Source organism: Mytilus galloprovincialis, chromosome 9 (genome assembly GCF_965363235.1).
Source record: "Mytilus galloprovincialis chromosome 9, xbMytGall1.hap1.1, whole genome shotgun sequence".
Taxonomy (NCBI): domain Eukaryota; kingdom Metazoa; phylum Mollusca; class Bivalvia; order Mytilida; family Mytilidae; genus Mytilus; species Mytilus galloprovincialis.
This window is the reverse complement of record NC_134846.1, coordinates 13,949,924-13,964,656: the sequence shown is the minus strand read 5'-3', so window position 1 is coordinate 13,964,656 and position 14,733 is coordinate 13,949,924. Positions and strand designations below refer to the sequence as shown.

General features: G+C 31.6%; 1 protein-coding gene across 1 annotated transcript in view; it reads right to left on the bottom strand.

Moving 5' to 3' along the window:
- LOC143046648 (voltage-dependent calcium channel gamma-5 subunit-like) overlaps positions 1-2,965 on the bottom strand; it is a 50,812-nt gene extending 47,847 nt beyond the window's left edge. The window contains exon 1 of the mRNA XM_076219771.1: positions 2,540-2,965. The gene's annotated coding sequence lies outside the window, so the exon portion shown is untranslated. The remainder of the gene's footprint in view (positions 1-2,539) is intronic.
- Between the last annotated feature and the right edge of the window lie 11,768 nt (positions 2,966-14,733).

Here is a 14,733-nt window from a genome sequence, read left to right as displayed (position 1 = left end):
GCATACCAGTCAAAAGCTCATCTTTAGGTTATAATTATACATATCATCTAAAAAAGGATGTGTTTTTTTTTTAAATCAACCAGTTTAGGTGGACTCTAGTTTTCATTTAAATATATATCATTAAATAATACAAACAATTTAAAGCATGTGACAAAATAATCTGATTATGTCAGAAAATGTGTTTACAGTAGTATCATATAGCACATAGTAATATGGTTTGATTGTACACATAGTTAAAATCTTATTTTCTCACGGGTTTAGCTGTTCTGATCGGATCTACAATAGATGTAATGTCCCATGTAACCATGTACCTATTGTTTTAACGCGTTTGTCTCAGAGCAGTCCTATTAACGATCCTTCTCAGTGGATCCTTGGCCGCTGAAGAGTCATTTTGCTTTCTATGAATCGAATTTCTTGTTTTTTTCTTTACGTTTACTTTACAAAATGCTATGTATGCAACAGGTACCGATTACCAGGTTTTCTGCATATTGATACGTAATATATCAACTACAAATCACATCCTGAATATTTTAAATGAGTGAACACATCGGACGAGTTTAAAATATTTCCTTTTCATCGCCGATTTAACTGATTTTATTTGTATGTTTTAATAAGAAAAACAATATGTTTTCTTTCTTTGCTTTCAATTCAGAAGAGGATGTGATCAGATCTGCTTATAAACAGAGTGTCAAACAATGTACATGTTATACAGGTCAAAATGTCGTGTCAAAGGCCAGGTTTAAGTTATCAAAGACGGGTCAAAGATATGAGACTTTACGAAGCCGTGATATGAAATTTAAAAAAAAAATCAGGATGTTGCAAGTAATATAGTCACATAAAGCTGTTAAAAGTTAAATCCCTCCAAAAAAATGAATTCCGAGGAAATGTTAACTAAAAAAGACCCTAATCAAATGGCAAAATTTAAAAAATTTAAAAACACATCACACGATTGGATAACAAGTTAACAACTGTCATATTTCTTTGACTAGGTACATGCATTTTCTTGTGTAGAAAATGGTGGAAGAAACATTTTCATAGTAACAACACATTTAATTCTATCTATATTATTTACGAACGACATATATACTTTTACAACCAAGCGATCCAATAATAAAAACACTATTTGAATGAATTTGACATATATTTTTGGTTGGACTTTAATAATCATTTTTCAAGTGGGAAAAAGTAAAATCACAAAAATACTGAACTCCGAGGAAAATTCTAAACGGGGAGTCTCCAATCAAAAGCTAAAACATATCAAACAAATGGATAACATCTGTCATATTCCTCTTTTGGTACAGGCATTTTCTAATATAGAAAATTTAAACTTACTTATTTTGATAATTGTGATCAAGAACAATATGTATTAAGATGATTGTTTGTTATTTATCACAGTCATACCAATGAACAAGTCATTGTCATCACCGTTTGTAACTAAAGCATAATATTCTTATATTTCACATATATTTCTATATTCAATGAGAACTGATGCATAGACTGGTCAATAAAAAAGAATATGGGGCATATTACCTCGTTCACGCATATTTTGCCGAATAATTTAATACTTCTTGTTTTTGAATTTTCTGGATATAGTCTTAAAGAATATAAAATATATACTAGATAATCAGTGCAAAATTGAATAATTCAATAAAATTTAAGGGTTGTTAAGGAATAAAACACAAAGGGCATGGATAATTGTATAAATCTAGTTTATGACACTATGACATTTTGCGCACTTCAATTGGAGAAAAAAAACAGTGCTGTTGTTGATAATCATCATCTCAAGCCACGGAAAAACTATACAATACTTCACATTTAAATGCAAGGGCAAGACTGTTAATCGAACCGGTTTGTGCTGATTTATTTGTTTTCTATGCTCAGGCCCAACCACATAATTTCAAAAGTAGGTGCTCATGTCTGCTTTTGATCCATTCGGAATTTTTCAAATATCAAAGCTTTTGACAAATATATAAAAAAAAAAATATCTATTTTTCTATTATCCTGCATTGATTTTTTATGTAGTTCAGAACAAATACTCAACTTTAAACCTTTAATACGAGTGCTAGTCATTAGAAATGTCAAGATATGAGATACTTTTTACATTCGATAAATATCAAATACCATGATTTTATACATGAACGTATTCAAATGACTCTATAAGAAAAATGAGACTTGTTTCAAATTGTTAGACCAATATTATGATCATTTTACTGGAAGAATAATCGTTTTCTCTTTGAATTCAAATTTAGCTTATACAAAATTTTATTAATATACCAATTTTCAGATCTGTTTACTGGAAGGATATTCTTTTTCTCTTTGAATTCATATTTAGCTTATACAAAATTTTATTAATATACCAATTTTCAGATCTGTTTACTGGAAGGATAATCGTTTTCTCTTTGAATTCAGATTTAGCATATACAAAATTTTATTAATATACCAATTTTCAGATCTGTTTACTGGAAGGATATTCTTTTTCTCTTTGAATTCATATTCATCATAAAAACATCTATATCACCTAGCTTTAAATGTGTCTTACCTTTACATAAACCACGTCCTTAAAATGTTTGTTACAAGCTGGAAACAGGTTGTGATATAAGAACTTATTTATAAATTACGATACCACGAATCAGAATGAAGCAATAATCTCCCGTGTTCATTTAATGTGTGAATTGTCATTTGTTGGTAAACTCGTCACTTGTCTAATGTTCATCCATTATTTAGCTTTAGTTCACCAATTTGCTTCTATTTTTGTTTTCTTTCTTTTAATTACCTTACATGTAACAACGAATACTACCTAACGATTCAGTCAAAACAATTGCTTTATTCCTGAAAATCCATTACTTGCAAGCTATATTACTATATTGTGTAAATTTTCCTTCATTTATTTGATTTAGTCCTGTTTTATTGCTATGCTTCCAACAATTTCACACTTTTAACAATTCCCGTGATAGTCCTGCATCCGACTCTGGTTTTCTGTTGGAGAATATGTCAATCACATTTTCCTGTGATATGTAACAATAATTAATATATCGGATAATGTATATAGATTATTGACATCTTCTGCAATATTGAACGATAAAAGAAAGATACATTTCTCAATAAATGTGAAGCATATTCCCGTATCTCTGTTTATTTTGAAATAGTTCTTTTTTAAAACAATCTTTAATTATAATGTATTGCTCACTTGAGAGACAGTTTAAGACGTATATGTCTAGTGTTTCATTTTAAAGACACTTAAGTCAATATTTAAGTTTAAAAATAATAATTTCTCACAACTTTAATATCCATATGCATTTATTCTTTGAGATTAGAAATTGATTTAAAAAGCCTCGAATAAAAAATATGTTGTGTCGCTCTTGAAAAAGAGAAAACATATTTACAAAAACCTGTGTCGATTTATTGGAAAATGAATGTGGGGACTTGCTGTGCTCTTTCGATTTAGTCCACCATAGTATTTTATGAAATACAGTGTGTACATAAACTTCACGACATCTCACCAATCACCATTCCATTGCTTTTCCGAAAACAACTGGTAGTTTTCGTCGACAGATTTGTTTGAAGGAATTGGTTCATTTATTGGAAAACAATCCAAAATTAATCAAAATATAATGCAAATCATGGCAAATGAAATAAAATCAAACATTTCTCACTTTCGGACGTAATGTTGTTTATTGGGAGATCTTTTATTTTGGCGTCAAAAACAAATTCATGCAGATTGTATAGTTTTGTTATTTCTTTTGTCTTTTAGAAAATTTGTCTTTGAGAATAGCACAATATCATTCCTGTATAAAAACCGCATTTGTTAGAGTATTGAACAGCTTTAGTTTATAGCAGAAGGTTTGAGTTCTATAACCACCGTATTAAATGGTATGGATTGTTTATCTTTGTTTCGCTATTGTTTGTTTTTATTTGTCTGTTGCGCCGGTTTTTATAGAGTTTTCCCTGACCTTTTTTATTTTGTACTTTCTTTCTATGCAATATATAAAGAATAATCAGAATTGAGATCTCAAGGAACTGGTTTAAATCCGCCACATGCCCTGTCTTTTTGTTATAAGACTCGTAAATGGTTTATCTTTTTCATGCAAATAACAGTCCGTTAGTGTATTTTGGTGATGGTGCAAATCTTTGATAAAAGAGGAACTGAAGATACCAAAGGGACAGTCAAACTCATAAATCTAAAACAAACTGACAACGCCATCGCTAAAAATGAAAAAGACAAACAAACAACAGCACACATGACACAACATAGAAAACTAAAGAATAAACAACACGACACCCACCAAAAAACTAGGGGTTATCTATGCGTTAAATATAGTTGTGGTTTGTCTAGACTTTTAGCAATTTAGAGGTTGACATATAGAAAATGAACCTTTCTTTTAGTTGCTGTACCATAGAGGCTATAACTAAAATGTAATATGTTCAAATATGACGATGAAATGATAATATGAAAATGTGGGGATACGGTATGATTTAATGCTTATTAAAACAGATCAAAGTGAAACGAGTGCATAACACCCCTCATGCTCGATTGGTAAAGTGATAACATTTCGCGCCATGGGTCATTGGTTGGTTTGTAAATTAGATATTTTGAAAGGAAAATAATGCTCTACTGATATATATGGTTCAAAAACTGATAATCTGTGAAAGTGTTTGAAATCACCATTTCCATTCTCAATTTATTTAAAGTTAATTATTGCCTTTTTAATGAATTGTCTTGAATTAGGAAGCGCAGCGGTGATTTATAAGTCGAAGTTAATTCATAATGCCAACTAGCAGATACAAAACATCATGGTAATTTTGGAATGAATTGAAATGTCAGCATTTCAAATCTTGTTATCGTTATAGAGAAGTACCATGGTTTTCATTGCTGTTTAGTTTCATCATGAACATTATGGATGCATTGAGATAAAGCTGCATTGCATTTAAATGTCTTATCGAACTTTATTACTATAATCTAACTTGAGTCAAAGATTGATGCAAACACTTGTTTAAAATGAATGACCGACTTAAAATTATACCATGATAACAAAAATTCCAATAACGGTATGTGAAAATAAGAATGTTAAACACACAATTTTCTTTTTTCATAAAAATTGAATGAACTGATCTGTAATTGTCAAAAGTAAAATAAAAAATAAAAATTCGAAAGCAAAGGAAAGTTCAAAATGGAAAGTCCCTTATCAAATGGAAAATTCAAAAGATCAAACACATCAAATGAATGGAAAACAACTGTTATATTCCTGAATTGTCACAGATATTTCCCTGTGTTGAAAATGATGGATTAAAAAGACGTTGAGTACGATAAACAAAGCAGAATTGCTAGCACAGCATTGTCATGTTTTGCATGCATGGTTATAAGCTTGAAATAAGGTGTTGTGTTTTGAATAAATACCATATCACCACTTTCCATTGTATTAATGGAATAAAATTAATTGCACAGATATAAATTGTTATTTCAGCATCATTTGTCAGCAAGTGGACTAGTTCAGGATATTGTGCGTTTATGAGATCAATATGTTGAAAGTCTGACGTTCTTCTACATGTTCTAATCACAAAAAGGTTAGCGTCAAATATAATCCTAGACTGGAATTGTTATATTGTATAATGGCTGTCTACTTTGGTTACAGGAATGTGAAAGTTTTTTGGTTTTTCGTTAGATCTGTTTAAGATTTTAATTTTGCCATTTTGAATTTCCCCTGCAGTTCAATATTTTTGTTTCTTACTTTTTTTTTTGTAAATCGCAAAATTAAAAAAAAAGCAATATAATCAACTCGTTGACAAAATGGTATATACAAGGCTTACAGGAGTGTGCTCCTTACGCAGAAACTGCTCCAACAAAGTTATGAGGAGGACAGATTAAAATTGACACTCCGTAAATTTTATGGACACTATCACGAATTAGTGGATCCATACGATGTGTCTTTCACCAAACTAGCTAAGGACATTTTTACCACATGGTATATTGTGGTTTGTCATTATGTCGTCTAATCTTTTAATTACCAAACGTGACTTATTCCCGATTGTGACTGTTTTGCTGAGTGTCAATTCGCATTACTATAAGACGTGTTACGGTACTTGTCTATCCCAAATTCATGTATTTAGTTTAAATGTTTAATGTTATATTTGTAATTCTCATCGGATTTTGTCAAATGTGTTGACGTCTTTTCTATTATATTTATGTGTTATGGTTTAAAACAAATTTATCACCGCATTCATTCATTAGATTTCATTTTGTTCAACGTAATCAGTACGATATTTTACGTTTGAAGTTAGATTCAAAACAAACCGGACATAGCTTTATAATATAGTTAATTGCTACCTTAGTTTGCTATTAATAAGTATTATAATGTGCATTGTTATTAAATGCAATATCAGTATTTAGTTCAAATATAATCTTAAATCAATCCTAATTCTATCATATTCATTCAAATGTGACGTCATTGTTCATTTTTTGATGATCTGTTTTACAAATTCAAATGACGTCATTTTTTGTTATTTTTTTACAATTTCAAATATGACGTCACTTGACGTTCAGGTTTAAACCTATTCGGATTTGTCTACATTTTGTGTTACAAATGTCTGGTTATGTAATGTATTTCAGTTGTTTCCTGTAATTAGTTAATACTTCAGTCTTATCATGTACATCTTTTGTATATAATTTTATAAATTTACTGTTTGAAAAAGTATAAATTATTCTAAATAATAGGCATGTTCTGGTAAGTAACAGAAAACCCTGGCCGTTTTTGGCACAATTTTTTTTATCTTTTGGTCCTCGATGCTGTTCGACTTTGTGCTTGTTTCGGCTTTCAAACTTTTGTATCTGGGCGTCACTAGTAGATCTTGTGTGGATAAAATGCTCTTCTGGCGTATTAAGATTTTGAACTTGTTGCCTTTTGTTGGCTGTTGTTCGTGTGTTTCTTTGTCGATTGTGTTCTCCAATTTATTTATATTGTAGTCCTGTGGTGTTGAGTTGTCATTTTAATGTTATATTTCACATGGCTATAAAAGAGGGAGGTTTGGCATGCCACAAAACCAGGTTCAACCCACCATTTTTTCCTTTTAAAAATGTCCTGTACCAAGTCAGGAATATGGCCATTGTTATATTATAGTTCGTTTCTGTGTGTGTTACATTTTAATGTGCGTCGTTTGTTTTCTCTTATTTTTGAGTGTAAATTCACATTGCGATAAGACGTGTCACGGTACTTGTCTATCCCAAATTCACGTATTTGGTTTTGATGTTATATTTGTTATTCTCGGGGGATTTTTTTTTATGCTTGGTCCGTTTCTGTGTGTGTTAAATTGTAGTGTTGTGTCGTTGTTCTCCTCTAATATTCAATACGTTTTCCTCAGTTTTAGTTTGTTACCCCGATTTTGTTTTTTGTCCATGGATTTATGAGTTTGAACAGCGGTATACTACTGTTGCCTTTATTTACATAGAAACTCCATAGTACAACAAACAGAGATTTGAACATTTTTCATGCATTTAATTCTTTCATAGATTAGAAGACTAAAGATGTTATGCCAAGTATTCGTGCCAGGGTGATATTGAAAGTGACATAGTTGCCCCAAAAATATTATTTGATTAACCGATGATTCTATTTATCCTATACTTAGAACAAAATACAGCAATTTTTGTATATCTAATAAAGGTTCTTTTTTTCAGTCTGTATCACCTACCCTGTATCGCATACCCTGTATCTCTTTGAGTATGTTTGTTTTGTTCATACATCGTTGACAATGTAATGGAATTTGATGCGACTGTCATACAAGTGAGAGGTTTAGCTAGCTATAAAACCAGGTTCAATCCACCATTTTCTACATTAGAAAATGCCTGTACCAAGTCAGGAATATGACAGTTGTTATCCATTCGTTTGATGTGTTTGGACTTTTGATTTTGCCTTTTGATTTTTGATTTTCCTTTTTGAATTTTCCTCGGAGTTCAGTATTTTTGTGTTTTTACTTCTTTTTTTTTTCGCATAGCTAAACCCGTATCGCATACCGCATAGCAAAACCCGTATCGCATACCTTGCGTGACGCCATAATTCGAATGACGTCAACGTTTGACCTATGACGTCCAGTTGCTGTATTTCCTGATAGGAAAAAATGAATTCCCAATAAAAAAAAAGTCCTATCATTTCAACTAAAATCTATATTTTTCCAAATATTATTACCCAGTAACTTTACGAGCGATTTATATATATATGAATAATGAATAATACCATCGCCAAATAAACAATAAAACTTAAAACATTTCTACATCTAATTTGATTAATATTAATTTTAGTTGAGATAATAGGACAGTATCGTTAGTGGATGCATTTTAATGCATGGTCTTTAACGTATATTGAGAATGTATTAAGGCTAAAGGAGACATTACGATGTGGATATATAGGTAATAAGGAAGTCTATAAAAAAAGTCAGCTGGAAAAATAAAGCAAAATATTGATAACGTTCTTTTCTAGCTGATAATTTCGGACGATTTTTAAAAAAAAGGGATATCCCATGAATCTTATTCTATTAAAATATATGATAAACAGAATAATGCATGGCAAAATCCGGATCGCATGCTGTATCACCACTCGACCAATATCAGCCCTCGGAACCTTCGGCCCTCGGGACTGATATTGGTTTCTCGTGGTGAATGTATTATTCTATATATAATCATTACTTTACGTTGCAACGCCAACAGTTAAGAATAACAAAAATAAAAAAAAAACCAAAATTTAATAATTACTGAAAACAATGGTGGAACAAAAATTCTATTAGAACATGTAAACAACAACTTTCTTATTATCCAAACGCTTTTTCGAATTTTTATTTTGTTCAAAGAGATTTAAATTACCCCGATGATCTATAAAAAAGCGATTTGTGGCGATTTAAAATATATTTATTGGTAATTGACATTGCGATTCATCGTATTAACCTGTTTGTTTTACACGTTGTAAGGACCAATTACTGGTATTAATTATACCTTTAGGAGACTTTAGATGCTTATCTTGTATCTGTAAATAATATTTTCAGATCAAAATCGATACAAAGTAATGAATATGGTTCTAGTCAATCACTATGACATTTTTCTGTGTATATGAATATTCATTTTTATTTTCAATTATGAAGTTGTCACCCTGTATGTCGATGTAAATCATTTTCTGACATTGTAATTAACAAAATAAAGTGTGTTCCGTGCTTTTTATTCATCAGAACTGACACAAAAATAAGTTTTGGAATTAAACTGCACAATTATTAATGGGTTCGTTCAAAAATAGATCCTTCATTTTTTTTAAACGCAACATAAAACATCAGTTATGTCGATGCCACTAAATGCACCATATACTCATTTTCCAAAGATTTAATAGTAAAACCGAAAATCCTGCAATGAATTATTATATTTGGACGACAGCATATGAGTGGTAACACAGTAATTGGTATTAATATCAAATATTTCCTTTGTGACCCAAATATAAAACTTTAAAGAATTACAATAAAGAAACATTTTGTGTGAGTAAGTTGTTCACTGATTTAACAAATGTCTTGTTTGTTTGGTCTCTATATTTGTCTATGACGATGTGAATGCTTGGGGGTTTTTTTTTTGCGTCGGGCAGTATCTTTTAGTTTGACATGTGCATGGTTTTGGCTATGAAGAAAATATTATGATTTGAATCGAACAGAATTTTAATGATTGCCTCAGAAAAGATTTAAAGGTTTGCCCATGGCTTGATTTTCTGGTTCATCTCCAACAAGATTTTTGCGGTTGACTTGGACAGTATTTTATTTTTTGTCCTTGTCAAGAATTTATGGTCTGGCTCGAACAAGATTTGTTGGGTGCCGAAAACAGGGTGGTTTGGTGTGCCTTCGCTCAATATTATGAACAGAATTTTCTGCTTTGTCTCCTGTAGAATTTTCTGGGTTGCTTCCAATAGCATTTTTTTTGTGAATGCATCCGACAAGATTTTTTTGTTTTGGATTCCAACACACAGTATTTTCTCTGTTGCCTCGAAAATCATTTTGTTTTTAACCCTTAACATAGTTGTATGGTTTGCCTCTGATAGGATTTTCTTTGATTCTCGGACTCATTTTTCCTTTGCTTAAGAATAATAATCGGCAAATCCGATGAAATGTTGTTCCTCAATAATATCTTTCCTGTTTACCCAAATATAAATGCTCTAAGTACAAATTCAAGAATTAATTTCATCTTCTGTGTAGACTCATTGCTTTCAAGATATAAATGAGATGATTCTCAGAATGAAACATTTGAAATACAAATTGTTGTGGTAAGCACGCACATGTCACTACATTTAAAGCTGATAGTAATCCAAATTACCTCATGTTCTCATCCTTTAATTTCAGTTATTTAAAATTTCATGTTTTAGAATAAAATTGAGAATGGAAATGGGGAATGTGTCAAAGAGATAACAACCCGACCAAATAAAAAACAACAGCAGAGGGTCACCAATAGGTCTTCAATGTAGCGAGAAATTCCCGCACCCGGAGGCGTCCTTCAGCTGGCCCCTAAACAAATATATACTAGTCCAGTGATAATGAACGCCATACTAATTTCCAAATTGTACACAAGAAACTAAAATTAAAATTAAGCATGTTTCCTTTGTTGGTTTGTGTCTATTTTCTGCACTCGGGTTTTTTGTCTCTTTGACATATTCCCGTATCCATTCTTAATTTTACTTCTGTGACCTATTTCCATGAGAACATTTTCAACACACAACATCGATAATTTAAAGACATTTTCTTTTACTTTCTTTTGTGTGTTTTTTTTATCGCTTATTTTGTTTAAATTATGCCACTTTCTGTTTACCGTTTGCCAACACTTAGGTTTCAACTCCTTAAGGTTAAGCTGACCTTAGAATTTATGCTGTATTGTTTATGTCTGGTTGGTTTGAATGCTCACAATATATATATGTAGAAGTCTAAAGTGCGATGGTCTTCGCTAAAGTGCGATGCCTACACACGCTAAAGTGCAATGGTCCGCGAAAGTATAAACTTAATAAACGTACTATGGATTATGACGTCAACAGTCGTTTATACAAACAAAAAAATGAATTTGAAGAAAGAAAAATGTAGAATATTTGATTAACAACTTTAAACCAAATGACCATGACTTTCTTATTGTAAACATAACCGTGTTGTGTAGGCTGAGGCAAATATTATTTTGCGGGTGCATGAAGAAGTACTTGTGTTCTGCAGTCGACCATTTTACTATACAGATATAAAAGTATGCGCATTAGTATCCTTTATCTAGTTTCTATTAGAAGCTAAAAGAGGGACGAAAGATACCAAAGGGACAGTCAAACTCATAAATCGAAAACAAACTGACAACGCCATGGTTTCAAATGAAAAAGACAAAAAAACAACAGCACACACGACACAACATAGAAAACTAAAGAATAAACAACACGAACCCCACCAAAAAACTAGGGGTGATCTCAGGTGCTCCGAAAGGGTAAGCAGATCCTGCTCCACATGCGGCACCCGTCGTGTTGCTTATGTGATAACAAATCCGGTAAATAGTCTAATTCGGTAGGTCACATTCATGAAAGGGAAGGGGATTTTAGTTACGACGTAAGGAACATATCCGATATCATTTGTGAAACGTATATATTGAAATCATTGTATATGTTGCAATTGTTGCGGTCCCCGCATTGTCGATTTTATAAAAATTAGAGTCGTTAAACTAAAGGTACATGTTTTCAATCGTAAATCATAAGTTGTCCGCTTAAACATTATTTTATACACTGTAGGAAAATACAACCTGTACTCGCTGCGAAAAAGGAGAAAGCTCGAAGAACATTGCATTTCTCTCTTATTTAAATTAAGATTTTAATAAATGAATGTTACACAATGAACGAATTTTGTATTCGTAATTTACGATGACGACTTTCAGGGGAGATGTTCACATAAGGGATAGACTACAGTCCGAATTAAAACAAAAATCATACACAAGATATATAGATTTTTGTCCCACCTAAATTACCATTTCAACAATTATCACATAGTCGGTCTTTAAAATTCAGAAACACTCACTTAAAACTACCGGTACATTATAAAGAATATCACATATGTTGTAAAACCTTAGCATTCTAGCTTTTGCAAAAAGAAACCTATTTATTAACATCCGTGTTCTTTAAAGTTTTAAGCCCTTTAACATTACCCTTTTGGTCCATCGCACTTAGTGTGATATTCCATCGTACTTTAGCAAAAAACAACCATTGCACTTGAGCGTGAAACAGCATCGTACTTTAGCGTACACCATCGCACTTTAGCGTGACCATCGCACTTTAGAGTACCATCGCACTTTACAGTCCTATACATATATTTTTGGCTTCCCCCTGGTTTGCCACGAGCGTTATCCCATATATTTGTTAGACGTAATTATTATACCTTAAATATTTTTTCCGTTATTTTAACTTTAACTGAACTATAGATTAAACTATGACAGATTATCTAAATACATATGGTGATGTATCACCTATGATATATAGTGAAGAAACATGTGTCCTATATCCATACACGTGTCAAGAACAGCAGACAGCAGTTATTGTCCGAAAACTACAACTGAGCTTTTTACTTTTTAATAAATAAGAAACTTCAAAAAATCAACATACACTTTTGTCTAGACTTGGACGTATTTGGCACAACTTTTTGGAATTTTGGGGCTTCAAAGCTATTCATCTTTTTCTGTTTGTTTGGGTTTCTAACTATTTTCATCTGAACGTCAATGATGAGTATTATGAAGAACCCCGCGTCTGACGCATCAAATTATAAGCCTGACACCTTTGATAACTATATATCATATAGACACCTGATTATAATCAAAGACCTTGTATTGACCTTTTTGGATGTTTTTAAGAGTAACAATTGGATATTTCCTATGGAAAGTATTTTATTTTCCAAGAGAACGACGCATTAACAATTGCTTTCATGAAAATGTCGCGCGTATCATACACCAGCTCTTAAATCAAAGTTTGGTAAACAGGAAGAAGGAGTCTAGCAAATCCGTCAAATGTTCATTTGTTTTCAATCATCCCTCTTAGGCTGCTAACAAAATATTTATGCATTCTGTTCAGTTATACCTGAAAGAAAATGACACTAAAATAGTTTTGAGAAACAGACGGACGCTCGGATCGACTCTTTGAATGCAATGAAGTATCAACTCCTAAAAAGGTGATATAGTCATATAGAGTTGTTCGAATAAATGTCACATGTCCATTTTTTTCCACAAATTATTTTCAAAAATAAAGTTTTAATAATCCGTTCGCTACGGTATTAAACTTTAATAAAGGCAAGCATGAATATAATTTAAGACATGTCTCTGAAATTGGTGCATATTTTGCAGATTGACTTATGAGTTGGAAACATTTCCTGGTGCTATCAGATTATTACATGGCATTTTTCATATCGCATGTATTATCAGCCCTAGGTTCAATATCAGCCCAAGAGCCGCATGGCTCGAGGGCTGATATTGACCGAGGGCTGATAATACATGCGATATGAAAAATGACATGTTATGATCTTTTTATCATATGCTTCAACAATGGAGAAAAATAACAGATTCATATATTGATCCTTTTACGTGGTTCCCAAATAGAAGTTCAAAGATTGAAAAGTTCACGGACGTCGGACCCAAATCTAGTACATTCGATATCAAATCTTTCTACCATATGCCTCAACAGAGGAGAAAACATTTTTAATATGGACGACTCGACAAACCAAAAAAAACCCAACAATATACATAATGAACACTGTTTGGAAAAGTCAACCTTTTCAAAGTAACTTTCTAAATTATGTTTGAAACTTATAAAGAATGCATTTATTTAATAATTTGTTTGTTTGTTTTTTTATTTTTATTTTTGTTGTTGTTATTATTTTACACAACATACTTTTCAGTATCTAAATAATTGTTTTGTACACTATTTCGTTATGTTTTTCACTGAAAACATAGCATTGAGGTGTATTTTCCGGAATTTGCCGAGTATCACCGGAATGACATGTGATAACGTTACGGAAAGGCATGTGATAACAATCGAAGCATGTGATAAACTTTTCATATCAGCCCGCTAAGCACCAATTCGAAAAATATGGAATTTACGTTAATTTAATGCTATTATCATACAGTAAAAATCATATGTTATTTAATCTAAGTATATGATAAATATATTTATTAACTATGTAGACTAATCGGTTCTAAATGTGCGTGATACCACCAGCTTTTGCTTAAAACGTGTTTATCCTTTTGAAGCTGATACAATAATAATTGTTATATATGTCTTTAAGATTGTTTTTTCTATTAGTTAAATGTGTTTTAGTGATGTCTTAGCTGTTCCCTTAGTTTACCGTTTCCGAAGTTGATCTAATTGATATTTTAAAATTATATAAAAACATTTATAACGCCTAGAGACGTCATGTTTACACACACAGTGTCGAACCTTAATCCAGATACCTAACAAACACGTGTATACAATGTAATTGATCCCCAATAATCAGAATGAATATGTCAGAATTATCTGATGTAAATATGTTGCATAACGGAGACAATTACACCATATAAAATATTTATGATGCCATCGCCAAATATACTAATGGCATTTCTTTTGTCATTACTTTGTTGGTTTCGACTCATGTGTTTGGATTTCCCTTTGGTATCGTATGCCTCTTTTTGAACAATACTCTATGTCCAAATACGGAAAATAAGATTAATTTTTATTCAGCTTATGCATA